Source organism: Leptonychotes weddellii, chromosome 10, assembly GCF_054177405.1.
Source record: "Leptonychotes weddellii isolate Sample4059 chromosome 10, ASM5417740v2, whole genome shotgun sequence".
NCBI classification, from domain to species: Eukaryota; Metazoa; Chordata; class Mammalia; order Carnivora; family Phocidae; genus Leptonychotes; species Leptonychotes weddellii.
In genome coordinates this window covers 72,759,221-72,775,635 of record NC_138378.1, presented here as the reverse complement: position 1 = coordinate 72,775,635, position 16,415 = coordinate 72,759,221, and the positions used below count along the sequence as shown (strand labels likewise).

The following is a 16,415-nucleotide window of genomic DNA, read 5'->3' as shown; positions in this document are numbered from 1 at the left end:
GTATAACACCTAGTGTTCCATTCAATACGTGCCCTCTTTAATACCCGTCACCAGGCTAACCCATCCCCCCACCGCCCTCCCCTCTAGAACCCTGTTGACTGGTTTTTAACTGGTGGTCACAACTGAGAAAATAAAAGATTTGGAATTGCTGCCTTTAGATAGTGTGCCTTAGTAGTATCAGTCTCTTGTCTGCCTAATGTGTTTTTGGACGCTTACTATAAAAATAAGACCTAACTTGAAATAGCACAAGCCATGATTTGAGCTGATCTCCCGTAGGCCCTATGGGATCAGAGACCCATCTAACATCTGTTTTATACCTGTTAATAAGGAAAGGGTAAAAATTTGATCAATTTCTAGGAGACAATAAAACAGAGTTCAGGGGGCTTTGACTTTGAGGTCCAAGGGAACAAAAGGATCCCCCACATCATCTGCAATCCAAAGGCTGCAAGAAAAGGAAATGATTGTCCCATCTGTGCAAGATTTCAGGATCCTGGTCCAGGTCTGGTGAAATTCAGTGATTGATGCACACCGAGAGCAGAGATGTTTGTCCTTTACCAAAGTCCATGGCTGTTGGTTGCATCAGGGCCTGGAAAAGCTCCAGAGGCAGGATGGTCTCTGGCACTGATCCACCTGCTCACTCCCTCCTCCCCCACAACCTGGGGCTTTTGGATTGAATGTCCAAGGAACCTTTGCCATCTTGGCCTGAAGTTTCCAGTTCCACAAATCTGATCTCTCCCCAGGGCTTACCTTGATGTTGATTCCAAGTCTAGTGTATGGGGCTGATGATGATGTAAGAGACAAATGCTTGAAAACTGAACTTGGATCCTTTTCGGGTTGTGGCAGAGCTGAGGGCAAGGCTTTGCTTTAGAAGTCAGAGGGGCTGAGTGGATGGTGACGGGAGAAGACAAACTAAGTATATACCAGATTCTCTAGGGTGTGTTCCTGCAAACTTGAATACACATGGTGCTGCAATGAGCAACATAGGCATCCTGTTCAAATCAGTGCCGAATGCAAAATGTGGTTTCTCCAAATGCAAAATGTGGGCTAATATCCTTAGGTGCTCTGGTGAACCTCTGAGGGACAGTGGTGACAAACAAACAAGAAGGCAAACTCTTATTATACATGAAATATTGCAACACTGAATTTCAAAGAATTAAAATTTAATCCATGTAAATAATGTGAATAAAAGTCATGGTATTGCATTTAAAATATTGAACTAGTTTTTATACTATCCTTTTTAGATCCATGATTATTTTGGTGATAATTACTAAAGATTGTATTTATTTGAGAGAGACAGAGAGAGCACAAGCAGGGAGAGCAGCAGCAGGAGAGGGAGAAGCAGGATCCTGCTGAGCAGGGAGCCCAATGCGGGACTTGATCCCAGGACCCCAGGATCACGACCTGAGCTGAAGGCAGATGCTTAACCAACTGAGCCACCCAGGTGCCCCTAAAGATGACTTTTTTAATGCACTTTATCATGTTCATTGAATCTTTGCCTTGATGCTACTCTAGCCCAGTGATGCCCAGATTTTGACTTTCACAGACTGGTAATATTAAATTGGAATAACAAAAACAACAATAAGTATGACAAATATAAGAGGGGACTGACATAAGATTTGGAACTTTATAACTTTTCATTTATTTTTTAATTGCATGAGTAGTACCTGAGTATGTTCTCCTTATTAAAAAATGTCAAACAATTTTGATAAAGCAAAAGTCTCTGGTGACCTCCATCTAATCTCCGTGTCTTCCAAAGAGGGAACCACTATTATCAGTTTGCTATGCCTCCTTCTAGAATTTTCTCTATGCATTTACATACATACATAAGTCTATATAGAAGTATATGCTTTGGATGGTTTATTTTTATACATGGCTTCATACAGTACATTTATTCAGGTTTTTTTTCCTTAATTTTGGTGATTTTTCTGTATCACTGCAGCTCTATTTCACTCTTTTTAAACTGCTGTACCTAATTCCCTAATGTGACTCTACCCAGTCTATCTAACATTCTTCATTTGCTTATCTGTGCTTCTTTTTACCCATGTGTGGGCATGATAGAGAAATACTTTAACATATGCACAGAGATAGGCATGCAGCTTGCCATTTTTTCCGAGTAAGGGTTTTAATAAAAGGCAAGTTTCCATTTACTCTCCTCATTATTTTCTAAAATATAAAAGGGCAATCACATACTTTAAAAGAGACAAAATTACAGGGGAAAAAAAGGAAGATCTCCAAGACAGAATAAATGGACACCTTACCATGTTTTCATGGCAGATCAGTGAAAATGTCATGAGGGATGAGCCCTGGTGCCAGAATCTGATTTGGAGAACCACAACTCGAGTCTAAACTCAAAAACAAATGGGCTCTTTTTCCACCAAGTAACTCTTCCAAAGAAAACAATAACGATGATAGCTGTGAATGCCAGGTTGTAGTGGTTGATCTCCCTAGTCCACGGAGCTGCTTGCTGCCCCCACCCCCAGCTGCCTTAGGAGGCTCCAAAGGGGTGTGAAGTCGCTGTGGGCCTGTGTACTTTGCCCAGGAGGGTTCGCTCACACCCATGAGGTTTTGGACCTCTCTTGCTCTCAACAACTGCTGGTCTCTAGTGTGGTGCTGCTTCCTAAATTGTGGCTGGTGTTCCCAGGAGTATGGTGGATGAACCAATGAGGTCGCAAACAGATAGACCTTCTTCATTATAGGTAATATGTATTCAACATGACATAATAACATACATTATTCAATATATAATAACTTCTTTAATATATAGTAACTAAATATTAGTTTAATATTCATTTTAAAAAACCCAGAAGATACTTAATATCTAATGCAATAGACATGGTTGATGGAAAGAAAAATATTTAAAAGTGAATCTGCATGTATTAACATAGAAAAATCACCAGGGTTAAAGTAAAGCAAGTACTCTGTATGATCTGAGCAATTTGGTCAGCTTTTTGGATTCCCAGTCTTGTCTTTCAAATGGGCTCAGTAATACCTCCCTCACGGCAATGTAACACAGGTTATATAATGTAAACCTCAGAAAGTGCCTGGTACACACAGGGTATTGAGTACAGTGTAGGCTGGCCTCCCATTTTTCCACTTTCTCCTCTTCCTCCCCCAGGATTCCTTCTCCAGGTCGTAATCCAGAGTCTTATTCTGACAAAGTTTGGAAATTTTGTTAATCAAGAGTCGTACTAAGGTCTTAACTGTCAATAATTATATTTGTACTCAAATGTGCAAGTTCTGAAAACTAACAAGTCTTCTACACGCAAATGAATGAATCTGTCAGTGATGGAATTTCAGGCCCAGGGATGAAATTCTTGAGAAGGGAGTGATTCCTAGAGATGCAGATTATTTGTTAGGCCTGAATGGGGTGCAGAATACCTGTCTGCCATGTTTCAATGAAGAGCTGTCACTTCCTCTGGACCAAGGTATTTACTCTCTGGTATACAAAGCCAAGATACAAATCTATTAAGATCGGAAAAGAAATGTAGTTTTGTTGGGGAAAAAAAAAAATGAAACTGGCTATAGTTACTCATCTAGGAATAATCTAGGGGAAGTGAAAGCTCCTGGTTCAGTTTTGAAACTGGGTTTTTGTACGGTGACTAACATAATAAAATAAAATTTAAAAAAAAACTGGGTTTTATTTTCCAGTGGACTGGAATGTACAAAAAAAAAAAAAAAAAAGCCTGGCTTGCAGGAATATCCCACAGGCTTCCCTGAGATCCTTTGTGAAAATGTAAGTTATACGTATTTTCACCCAGAGTGAGAGTGTTGTATATTGTCTGGAAACAATTAGAGGTATTTTTCCATCTTGATCTGACAACCTCAGACACATAGGCAATTGTGTGTGGGGGGGTGTTTCGAAGTCTAAGTTCTACTGTTAACTATTTAAACAGTTAAAGCATAAAAACGAATTAAGTCAAATATGCTTGGAGCCCCAAAGGGTGGATACTGATGGAACAGGGAAGCTCAGAGAGATTTAAAAGTCACCAAGAAGAAAACTCTTGGAGCTTGGAAAATATTTTGTGGCTGCTAATGATTTTCCAAGACCCTTCAGGAAAATAGTGTGACAATGAAAGGCCATTCATGGAAATGCCTAACCTGCCACTAGAGGCTGCGTGGGGACCTGAGACTGCCATGAGTCTGGCATCACCCTGGCTCAAGGTATGGCACCAGCGCCATGGCCCCAAACAGGCTGCAGAATGAAAGGTCGTTTTGTCAAGATGTACCAATCTCCTGGAAATGGCATTTGGATTGTTAAAAAGAGAAATTCAGCTGGCTTATCTATTAGTTCGTTTTGAAAGAAGGCTGGCATGGGAGAAGAGGTCAGAGAGGGGTCAGGGCAGCCTGAGAAGGCACCTGGGGAAAGTGAGACAGTGTGGACAAGAGATATGTAAAACCTGAGACAGACTCATGTGGCAAGTTTTGTGAAAAACCTTTTAAACTTTGCTTTAAAACTGAAGTTAGAGGCAAATGTTCCCACCTCTCTCTCCTGTTTGTCAGCGAAGTCCAAATTGCCAAATGCCATAAGGGACAATTGTGTCAACAGCACCAGGCTTTGCATTTGCCAAATGGCAGTCAGCAAAAAGGCCTCACACTTGTGTAGGGACCTAACACTTGGCAGTGTGTTTTCACAGCTATGGTTTAGTGTATCCTTATGGTAAACTTGCAGGGAAAGCAGGAAGGTGACACCATTTCAAAGATGGGAAAACAGGGGCTGGGAGAAGTGGAAGATCTTGTACAGTATCACAGAGCTAGTGAGTGGTGGAGTGAGGATTCACACCTGGTCCACCCACTACACTCAGTCCCTGTCTCCGTACCATGTGCGGCTGCTGGGCTGCCCTCCAGAAAAGAGTGTGGGTTACTCAGTGAGCTCATGGGGTGGGGAGGTGAGATTGTGACTAACATCCTGTCATCAGGATACAGCTGTCCATTTCTTTTCCTGCCTTCCTTCCCCTTCCCCTACTTCCCAGGTACGAGTCTGCAGCCTTCAAATGGAAATGAGCTAAGAGGGACATGACTTCAGCCCGGGGGGAAGAAGCAGAATAAAGAAACTATGGTGTGAAATGCCTGCGGTCCTAAGGCTCACACTTAGGTGAGGTAGCACATTTCAATAGGGCTTCAGAATAAACTTTCTAAAATATACAGTTTGACAGAAAATCTCTGACTGCAGATCCTTAGCAGATTGGGTCAGGAATGAGAAGACATCTCCTTTTGCTCCATGGAGCATCACTTAGGACCGTAAGAGTTCTTGAGAATATACCCTCTTCTCTAAAAATACCAGCTTTTTTTCAAGGATGGAATAATTTTCTCCTCATTCAATAAGAACCAAAGTAGCATTAAAGACCAGAAATATTAATAACATTGATTCTATACTGAAGAGAGCTTGTCCATCTCTTCTCAGAAGATGGACTTACATTTAGTCAGAGTCTCAATTTTGATCAGAGATGAACCTTAGAGTCAATAATATTTGTGCATATGACTCTTGGGTCAGGTTGATAACGAAGCTCCGTCTTTCCCACCCATGATTCCGGAGTTAGCAGTGGTGCCTGTGCAGAACACCGTGGAAACGTAGGCAATCGGAAGCATGGCAGGCTTCCAGCGAGAGAAAAGCAGAAGTGCCCAAGACCATGTACCACAGCTCAGGTGATTAGCAGGACCTTTTGGTCCCTGATTCTGCATCTCTTTATCCTCATTTTCCGCAAAACTCAAATTAATGTGTCTAACGCATTTCCTTATTTTGACAAATTTGGAGGAGATAAGAAACTGGCCCATAGGAAAAAAGTGAAAGCTGAAAGCCTGAAAACACAAGTAGCATAAAATGCACAAGACCCAGACGTAAGGACTACAGATATTCATCATTCTGGGGCCCTCTGTCCAGGAGCAAAGACCATCTCAAAAGGCTTTAAAGCCAACACTATCTTCTGCCCAGTACAATATTTGAAATTTCAAAGCAGGAGTCAAATAAGATTCAGCACACACTACTTGAGAAAACAGGAAATGTATAGTGTTATTAGAAAAAGTATTTTTATCCAAATGATAATAAATCTGTCATTCTCTTTTGTTTTTTGTTTTTTAATTGCAGTAAAAAACACATAACATAAAATTTACCATCATAACCATTTCTAAATGTACAGTTCAGTAGCGTTAAGAATATTCACATTGATTGAAACAGATCTCCAGAACTTCTTCATCTTGCAAAACTGAAATTCTTCTCCCCCCTTTCCCCAGCCCCTGGCAACCATCATTCTACTTTCTGCTTCTGTGAATTTAGCTACTCTAGATACCTCATGTAAGTGGAATCCTACAGTATTTGTCGTTTTATGATTGCTATTTCACTTAGCAGAATGTCCTCAAAGTTCATCCATGTTGTAGCACATGACAGGATTTCCTTCCTTTTTAAGGCTGAATAATATTTCGTTGTACATACAAACCACATTTTGTTTATTCATTCATCCATTGATGGACACTTGGGTTGCTTTCGCCTCTTGGCTGTTGTCAACAGTGCTGCTATGAACATGGGTGTGCAAATTGTCTCTTTGAGAGCCTGCCTTCAAGACACTGCTTTTGTTTTTTTAAAGAGATAATTCCTCTGCTACTCAGAAAACAGGACCATCAAAAATAACTTGAAAATGTGCCCTTTTTAAATTCAAATTATTTACAGAGAGCTGAGTTTCCTTCACAATAAATACTTTTGTATTTATAGTTGGGTTAGTGATATGCTAGAACTGGCGATCTTTACCCCTGTCTCTGAACAAGGATCTTATTCTCAGCCATGGCTGACCTATTTTCTTTCCATCCAAAAGCTTCCGGTGTGAGTGCTTCATTCTTTCCTTTCTGTGTGCCTCTGCTTCCACCCTCTGACCTTCTTTTCCCTAAACAGATAAAAGTCTTGACCTATCCAGGGCCCACCCCCATCTTTACCTGGAGGGAACCACCACCTGCCTCACCTCATTGGTTATCATTATTACGTCATCCAGATCAATCACTGGGCACTCGCACTGTTCTAACTGTCGCTTTGATCATTCGTTACACTTTGTTAGTCCTCATCAGATCCAGGCCCCACTAATCGGAAACAGCGGCCTTCCAAAAGCAAGGCAACCTGGTGACCAGGGGCAATTACTACATTGTTTGGTTTTTAAATTAGTCCCTTCTTGGTGCTCTGATCACCATCAGGAGGCTGGTGATTCAGAAACCCAGGGGGTGCTTGCTGTCCGTACCTCCCGTAGCCAGCCTGGATTCACACACACCCTGACAGTAGTTCCCAGCCAAGGGTGACCCCAGTGGGCCTGAAAAACACAGTCTGTGACCTAGACGCTTAACCTCCTCATAAAAGAAAGTCCTTCCTAAGACTTCTCATCCATGGGCATTTACACATAAGACAATTACCATCGTAGCAGACTTTCTCTGTGAGAAGCTTTGGGATCTTGCCATTAGGACCGTGTCATCGTACGGCAGAGTCCCCTGGCTCAACAGAAGCCCGTTTCTTTCTGGCCCACACCTAGAAGGGGCTTGGAGTCAGAGGGAATGGAAGTGGACAGCTCCCAGGTTTCCATATAACTGAGTAGGAGCTCAGGTTTCTAGCTCAAATGCCAGGGGCCAGCCTTGGAGGAAGGTTTGAGGAGATCTTTGCAGGAAATTGAAAGGAAATTATGCCATCTTCCAGCGCATCATTTTCTTCAATGTCAATGTTTCCCAAACTTCAGGAATTTATGTAGAACTTTCATGATTTTTGTTATACACAATCCTCTTTTTTATTTTAAGGAATCATTTACAAGAAAACTATTTCATACTTTGCATGGAAAGCAAGTATTTCTTGTCTTTCATTCAGCAATGTCTAAAAATGTCATTTATTCCCACCTCAACTAGCACCCCACCACAAGGGTTAGCCCACAGATGAATTCCCCTCATCCAGTTGTAGTTTCTATCATGACTTGGGGTGGCACAGCTTGGTGGCCCCTGAATAGCATGAACTGGATTTGGCAGATTACTATTACTAATGAGCCACGGTAGCTTATTCCTGTTAAGGATTTTTATCACATAGTTATGGTAGGGCCTTGTCTTGGAGGAATGACTTTGATGGTTCAATGACAGGCTGTGTAGAACAGGATAGAAGCTTTTAGGACAGAGAACTTTCTTAGTTCCTTTTGGAGTTAAGAGATCGGGCAGGGTCTTATCTTCTTGTGCTTGATGGATGCCCACTGGAGCTGATATCCATTCTTCTCATCCTCTCTCTACATACTCCACCTACTCTCCCTGGGACATGCATGAACTCTCACACTTTTACTGGCCAGAAGAGTGGCATTCTTCTGAGACAAAGCTTTAACTCCCAAAATGTCCACTTGGGGACCTTCAAACTGTATCCCAGCATATCCCAAATTTGCTGTTTTAGAGTTCACATGGTACAAATGTGGCCAGAATAAGAGCAGTCTTAAGCTACTTTTGATGACCTCCTGGATGGAGGGATTTAAGTTTCTAAGAGCAAATTTCATAGGAAGTACAGAGGAAGAAATGCATACAGCTCCTGCTTTCCCTCTTCCATCTCAGAAGCTGCAGTTAGCAGGCGGCATATAGTTCAAGCATGCCTTTTGATTTAAGGTAAAAAGGAGATATTTTGTTTTTCAGTAAGGCAGAATATATCTTAATGTAGTAATTGAATTTAGTTCTATTTAGTCTAGTTTGATGGGGTAGATCTAGAGTTGGGAGGGAAGAACTGACATTGTTTAATACTTAACAGATGGATAGAAAACAAAAAGTTTAGAAGATAAGAATGTCAGAAGGTTACCAGCTGCTGTGGGTATAATGGTAAAATGAATTTATTTAAAAGGTGGGCTTATGTTTATTAACACATGCCTCTCTTTCCATTATATTTTAGATTTACAAATTATTCAAAGAGAGAGCTATTATTTTTTGTTAAATTTTGAATAGACTGCTGTGTGCCAAAAAGGTATATTTGTGTTTCACATGAGCTGTACCTTATTACGTAAGAAGATGTTTCTGCTCTTGAGTGGTGGAGAATTTGTAGTAGTAATTTCTTAGCATGTTAACTCTATGAAGCAATAGTCATTGCTTTCTATTCTCAAATGTGGAAGTCTGAAGATCACTAAACAATTACAAAAAGGTAAGTAAACTCCTTGACATATGCATTAACTTTCATGTCATGATACATGAAATTCTACTTCTAAGATAGCTCATTAGGCAAGGGCCACCTCTATACTCTGGTGGGTAAATTTACCATTGAAAATGAAGGGAATTATTCCACTGGAAGTTTGTGAGTGGAAACCTCTTGGCACCAATTCCTCGCATATTGTGTCTTGTATCTAATATGGAGTCAGTCTAAATGACGGCAGGCATTGAGGGATGATGTGAGCCTGATAGGAGGAGCTTAGCATTTGGAGCCTTCACAGAGTCTGAGGCAGTGACTTCCTCAGGGATGTTGGTCAACACTTAACCCATGGATTCAGTCTCCCCAGCTTTCTGGTGGAGATTCATTTGCTTAACTATTTAGCAGGGGTTCTTTAAAAAGCAGTGAATTACTCATTGCCTGAAAAGTGGTTTGAAGACACACTAAGTACCATTGTGGTTAAACTGAGGAAGGCTACTTTTATGCAACCTTCTGTAAAAACCATTAGATAATTCTTTGGGTCAAAAGGACAATGTATTAGGATAAATAAGTACGAAATAAGAGAAGTCATCGAATAGAAAGTGGAACACTTGACAGGAGCTCCACGTGTGGTAGGATGGATTGGTTCTAGGGTTACATGGGATTGCCAAAGGAAAATAGATTTGTGAGGAGGGCAGTAGGAGGGAGAAGAATGGGCAGGCTATTGATGAAAACCTGGCTAAACAATTGAAGCTCCAGGAACTTAAATATAAAACCAAACATATTTCCTTAAAGCACCAGCTCTTTATTCCTTGGAAGCAAGTCGTATCCAATCAACACTTATTTGTTGGGTGTCTGCTAGGCATTTATTACTGTACTAAGATTTGTGAGAAAAACTAAAGGGTGAGAAATAAGGAGTCTCAGACTTCAAGGAATTTATAAACTCACTGGGGAGCCAAGGGTTACATTCAGTAAGAAACTCTTAAGACAGCAATACAATCAAGCAATGTAACCAAGGACAAATGCTAAGTTTTAGGGAGAAGGATGCATCAGTGAAGCCTGCAGTTCTTATTAATAGAAACTTTGTGGTAATTGCCAAAGACTTTACAGGAAGGTGGTATTTGACCTAGGTCTTGAAGGGTTTTAACGTTCACCAATTTTAGATGGAAATTTCCACTTCAAGTCATTTCTGTTTCAGACCAAGACTGCTATTTCTCACTCTTCCTTTACGTATTCTTCTAGTACTTCCCTTTTAAATGTTGGCATTCTTCAAGTTTTGTACTTAACCATATTTCTTTTCTACTCACAAAATCAAACACTATCAAAATGATGGATTGGAAAGTTAAATGAGAACAAAAAAGGGAGAGATAACAAAAGATGAGTCCAGTAGATAGGATACAATAAGAAGTTATGGGGCTTGTGGTAAATGAAGAGTTTTTGTCTGCCTAAAGGTATTCAAATTTAAGTTTAAGTTTATACACACACACACACACACACACACAGTCTTGTTCAACAAATCACCTCTAGCAGCTGGGATTTGAGTTGCCAGTGGGTGATTTATGATCTAACTACTGACTTTTCCAAAACATTGTTTTCTAAGCCTGAGCTCTTCTCCTGAGTTTCAGACTGATTTTTTTGAGTATCTAATAGCCATCTGCACAGAAGTCCCCCAGATATCTTAAACCAGGGGTTGGTAAACTATAGCCTGTAGGCCAAATCCAACCCACTCTCCCACCCCATTCTACTGGAACACAGCCACATACTTTGCATATTGTCTATGGCTGCCTTTACCCCTCAGAGGCAGAGTTGAGTAATTGTGACAGAGACTACATAGCCAACAAAGCCCCAAATATTTACTATCTGATGCTTTATATAAAAAGTTTGCCAAACCCTGCCATAAACCAACATGTTCCCAAATGAACTCATCCTCTTCTCCCCCATAGCAACTGTCTATTTACTTTGGAGTCCCTCTGATTCTTTCTTCTACATCACTTCCCTCATCTCAAGATCTGTCCTGAGACCTGACAGTGTTCATACCACTCCTTATCCCTTCATGAACACTAGGATTTACATTTTTATAAAAACAAATCTGATCGGGGCACCTGGGTGGCTCAGTTGGTTAAGTGCCTCTTGATTTCAGCTCAGGTCAGGATCTCAGGGTCAAGAAATCGAGCTCTGGGTCAGGCTCTGCACCGGGCGTGGAGCCTGCTTAAGATCTCTCTCTCCCTCTTCCTCTGCCCCTCACCCCAGCTCTCTCTCTCTAAAAAACAAACAAACAACCCACCCCCAACAAATCTGATCATGTCACTTCCCTACGTAGAATCCTTCAATGATGCCCTGTTTCCTCCCAGATAAAGCGTTTCTTTCCAATGGTACAATCCCTTTTCTCATTTATATCCCTACCGACATGTTTAGCCTCATCTTCCATTCTTCCACTTGCTCTCTGAAGTGTCTTACTAATGTATGTATCATTGTCTTGAATGCATCATTCTCTTCCCCATGCCTCTGAGGGATGCACATACTGTTCTTTTATCTCTTGGTTTTATACCTAAGGAACATAATTGTCAAAATTCAACTTCAGCATCATTTCCATTGTAGCACTGTCTCACCCCTGATCTTTCTCCTTCTTCTGCTCTGTGCGCTGGCCCCCAGATTTAGGGCCCCCTTCTTCTGATTCTGTAGTGTAAAATGTCTAACTCTGTTAGAGTATGTCTCAAACTACATTTAGTTCTAATTACATTCAGTTCTCTCTCTCTGCTTTAGGTGTGAACTCCCTGAGAGATCCTGTCTTATATATATATTTATATCCCTAGTAGCTATCATAATGCTTGCCAAAGATTAGGTGCTCAATAGATGTTCAGTAAATTTTTTAAGCTGATTATAAGTCAATAAGTCTTTAACAAACAAGGATTAATCCCTGATACACAGAACATTTGCTGAAGGACCACCAACGCTGGGCATAAGTTATAAATACAAGTCTATGATTGATTAAATGATATATTAATTCAGTAGAAGAGAGACCCTTTTGAAATGCAAATTACACCATGTTATTCCCACTCTTAAAGCCTTCCATGGTTTCCTTTGCACTTAGAGTTAAAACCCAAAAGCTTTAAGGTAACAAACATCAAGCTTGATTCAGCAGCCCAGCCTCTTATCAGCCCCTTCCTAACTCACCACATTCAAGGCACACTGACCTTTCTCTGTTTCTCAAAAGCACCACTCTTTTCTGCCTTGGGGTCTTTGTACCTGTTTTCCATCTTTCATGAAGACTCTCTCACTCTTCCTCTGGCCAAATCCCATTCATCCTGACTGTCACAGTCCAAAGGTCATGTCTTCTCTGCTCACAGTGCCTGGTCTTTTCCATTCAAGTGCTCACTACTATTTACAATAGTATGCTTGTTTGCTGGTTGGTGTTTAACATCTGTCATTTTTCCATGTTATGGGAAGCTCACAGGGCAGAAGTTCTGCTCACTATTGGCATTGCCTGGCACATGCCAGGTGCTCCATGAGGATTTTCTAAATAAGCAAATAAATGAAAAAGGGAACATTTTGGATATTTTTGAATAGAGAGAGAGGTGGTTAGATCTGTCAGTAAAATGTAGGACAGACTGTAGCAAGCAAGAAGGGAGAAACATTAGGAAGCCCTTGCCTCTAGGTGAGGCAAAAGTATTTCAGAACAACTGTGAAGTGGGGATGGGAAGGAAGAGGCAAAATTATTACTCTTTTCAAATTTTATTCTTTTCTACCAGGAAAACTCAAGAGAAAAACCTTGAAGGATGAATAAAAAAGTTAAGCAAATTGGCCATTTTCAAAAATCTGTGTACTAAAATCATAGCTTTCCTATATAATAACAACAGTTTAAAAAAGATACAATAAGAAAGTATTCCATTTAAAATGGCAAACAAAAAAATTAAAATTATGAATAAACTAAATAAGAAATGTATAATAGACCTTAAAAAAATCATAGCAAAGTTATAAAGAAGACTTCAGTAAATCTTCAAATTAGCATATTCTTTAATAAGAAGCCTCAATCTTACTAAAAGTGAATTATACCTACATGAATCTATATATAAATGTAAGGCAATTCTTTTCAAAGTGCTCAGTGGATTTTTACAAAATTTGACAAAGATGATTTTGAGGTTCATTTGAATGAATACATTTTTAAAAAGATTTTATTTATTTATTTATTTATTTATTATTATTTTTTTAATAAAGATTTTATTTATTTATTCATGAGAGACAGAGAGAGAGAGAGAGAGAGAGGCAGAGGGAGAAGCAGGCTCCCAAGGATCAGGGAGCCCGATGTGGGACTCGATCCCAGGACCCTGGGATCATGACCTGAGCCGAAGGCAGACGCTTAACCATCTGAGCCACCCAGGCGCCCACCAATTTTTTTTTTTTAAAGATTTTATTTATTTATTTGAGAGAGAGAGAGAGCATGAGAGGGGGAGGGTCAGAGGGAGAAGCAGACTCCCTGCCGAGCAGAGAGCCCAATGCGGGACTCGATCCCGGGACTCCAGGATCATGACCTGAGCCGAAGGCAGACGCTTAACCATCTGAGCCACCCAGGTGTCCCAAGATTTTATTTATTTATTTGAGTGAGAGAGTGCACGCATGCACACACACCAGTGGCGGGGCGGGGGTGGTGGCCACAGAGGTGAGAGGCAGAGGGGGAGGGAGAGGGACAAGCAGTCTCCCCACTGAGCATGGAGCTGGACATTGGGCTTGATCCCACAGCTCTGAGACCATGACCTAAGCTGGAATCAAGAGTCGGACGCCCAACCAACTGAGCCACCCAGTTGCCCCTGAATAAATATTTAAGAATAACAAAAACTAAGCTTTGCGCAGTGGCAGTATCATAGCCAATGAGGTTTATCCGAGGCACGATTATTGCTAAAAGAATAACAAAAACTATTAAAAAAGGAAGCAAAGAGGAGGAAGCTGTCTTTCTATATATTAACAATTTTAAGCTATAATAATACAGTATGGCAACCAGTGCAAGAAAAGCCCAAGGGGATATTGAAACAAATGGAAAACCCAGAGATGGATCTAAGTATTTATAAAAGATTTTATTTACTATGATAAACAAGATATTTCAAATCACTGAGGCAAGGATAAATTATTCAATAAACAATTCTGATATACTGTAAAAATAGTGGAAAAATTGAAATTAAATCTCTATCTATACCAAAAATCATTTTTTAAAAGTATTTATATATTAAAATATAGCACATATATTATATATTATGGTATCAGATAATATGCTTAAATGAAACCATTAAGATATTATGGATAATATTCATATGATCTTTTGATGGGAAAATACTTTTCATAATAGCACCAAAGACAAAAGTACTAAAGAAAAACTGATTTATTCAATTACGTAAATATTTACAATTTCTTTGTTAGGAAACAACAGTAAGGTTAAAAGAAAAATGGTAATCTAGAAAAGTATTGGCAACATTTGTAATAAAGTTTCATATCCCTAACAGATGAAGAACTCCTAAAATTCACATTTTTAAATGGCTAACTTTCTCAAAAATTGATAAGAATAAGCAATTAACATATACACACATACAAGAAAAGAAATACAGATGTTTCACAGCATAAGAAAAAGTTTAATTTTACTAGTAATCAAAGAAATGCAAGTGACAGAAGTAGCAAGATATAATTTTCACCCACCTACCTGACAAAACAAACATTAAATGATAAATTAACATCCATTAATAACCATACTGCTGGGGATGATATAAATTGCCAAAACTTCTCTAGAGAGTAGTACACGTCAAAAGCCTCAAAAACATATAAAAAGTATAAGCCTTTTGAATCGCAAATCCCCTTCCAGAAAATTTTCCTCCCCAAAGTATATAAATGAATTCATTTGTAACTTTCATTTATGCATTACATTGAGCACCCAGGTTCTGAGTATTATAACTAAGAGGTGAGACAGAGGAGTAAATGGGAAAGATATTATAATCCTGCCCTCAGAGAGCTTATGTCCTCATAGGAAACACAGGCAGTAAATAAGGAATCAAATAAATAAATACAAGAATTAGGTATTATTATGCTATGATGAAAATAAGCATGGAAGCTGTGATAGTCAGTGAAGGCTTTTCTTTTCTTTCTTTTTTAAGATTTTATTTATTTATTTGACAGAGAGAGACAGCGAGAGAGAGAACACAAGCAGGGGAAGTGGGAGAGGGAGAAGCAGGCTTCCCACGGAGCAGGGAGCCTGATGCGGGGCTCGATCCCAGGACCCTGGGATCATGACCTGAGCCAAAGGCAGACACTTAACGACTGAGCCATCCAGGCGCCCCGCTTTTCTTTTTTTTTAATTTTTTAATTAACATATAATGTATTATTTGTTTCAAGGGTACAGGTCTGTGATTCATCAGTCTTACACAATTCACAGCACTCACCATAGTACATACCCTCCCCAGTGTCCATCACCCAGCCACCCCATCTCTCCTACCCCCCTCCACTCCAGGGAAGGCTTTTTGTAAGAGATGTCGTTTAAGCTAAGAGCTGAAGGCTACAAAGGAAATATTTACACAAAGAGCCAGGCAGAGAAAACAGCAGTATAAAAGCCTCTGTCAGGAGAGAGCCTGGCACATTTAAGAACTAACAGAAGTCCAGGAAGCTAGAGAAGAGCAACCCCAGGTGTGTGGGAGGATAGGAGGAAGGAGTAGGAGTGGTGTGTCAATGGCAGTGAGGGCTGAGGTGGGCACTGGCCCCTCAAACAGGACTTTGTGGGGCATGAGAAGCAGTTTGGATTGTGTTCTATCTACAATGGGAAGCCACTGAAGGTTTTTATGGAGGGAAGGGGTGGGGTCTAATTTGTACTTAAAAAAATTTCCTTGGTGACTATGTGGAGAATGGATTTAAGGGGAGGCAAGTGAGAAGGCAGGAAGACTGGGAGGCAATGACAAAGTCAGAGAGAGAGGTGATGCTGCAGACATGAGGATGGGACAGAGATGGTTTACAATGCTACAACATTTGGGAAAAGACCTCCACGTTCTGTGACAGAGGATGTACTAAATAAAATTATGAGCCCCTTATTAAAGCTGAGCCGTCAGAAACAACATTGGCATAGCAGGCACCTTTTGAATCTTAGGTGAATAAATTGATAGAGGAACAAACTGAAATCATGAGGAAATAATTGGTGGCAACAAGTCTTGGAGAAGACATAAGGGGTATAATCAAAAGCCGAGGTGGAACGGTACCCCTTGGCAAAGAAAGTTGCTTCTTCCCAGGGTGACCCCCGGTTCTGCTTGCCCAGGACATTTCTAGTGTGCTGGGTATCCTCCATTCTGGG

General features: G+C 40.3%; 1 long non-coding RNA gene and 1 other non-coding gene across 2 annotated transcripts in view; both read left to right on the top strand.

Annotated features, from left to right (window-relative positions):
• LOC145723709 (uncharacterized) overlaps nt 1–16,415 on the top strand; it is a 196,895-nt gene that overhangs the window by 63,412 nt on the left and 117,068 nt on the right. The window lies entirely within an intron of this gene.
• Nucleotides 13,937–14,082, top strand: LOC115941608 (U4 spliceosomal RNA). Its single transcript, XR_004076352.1, has one exon. It is a non-coding gene; the product is annotated as a U4 spliceosomal RNA (small nuclear RNA).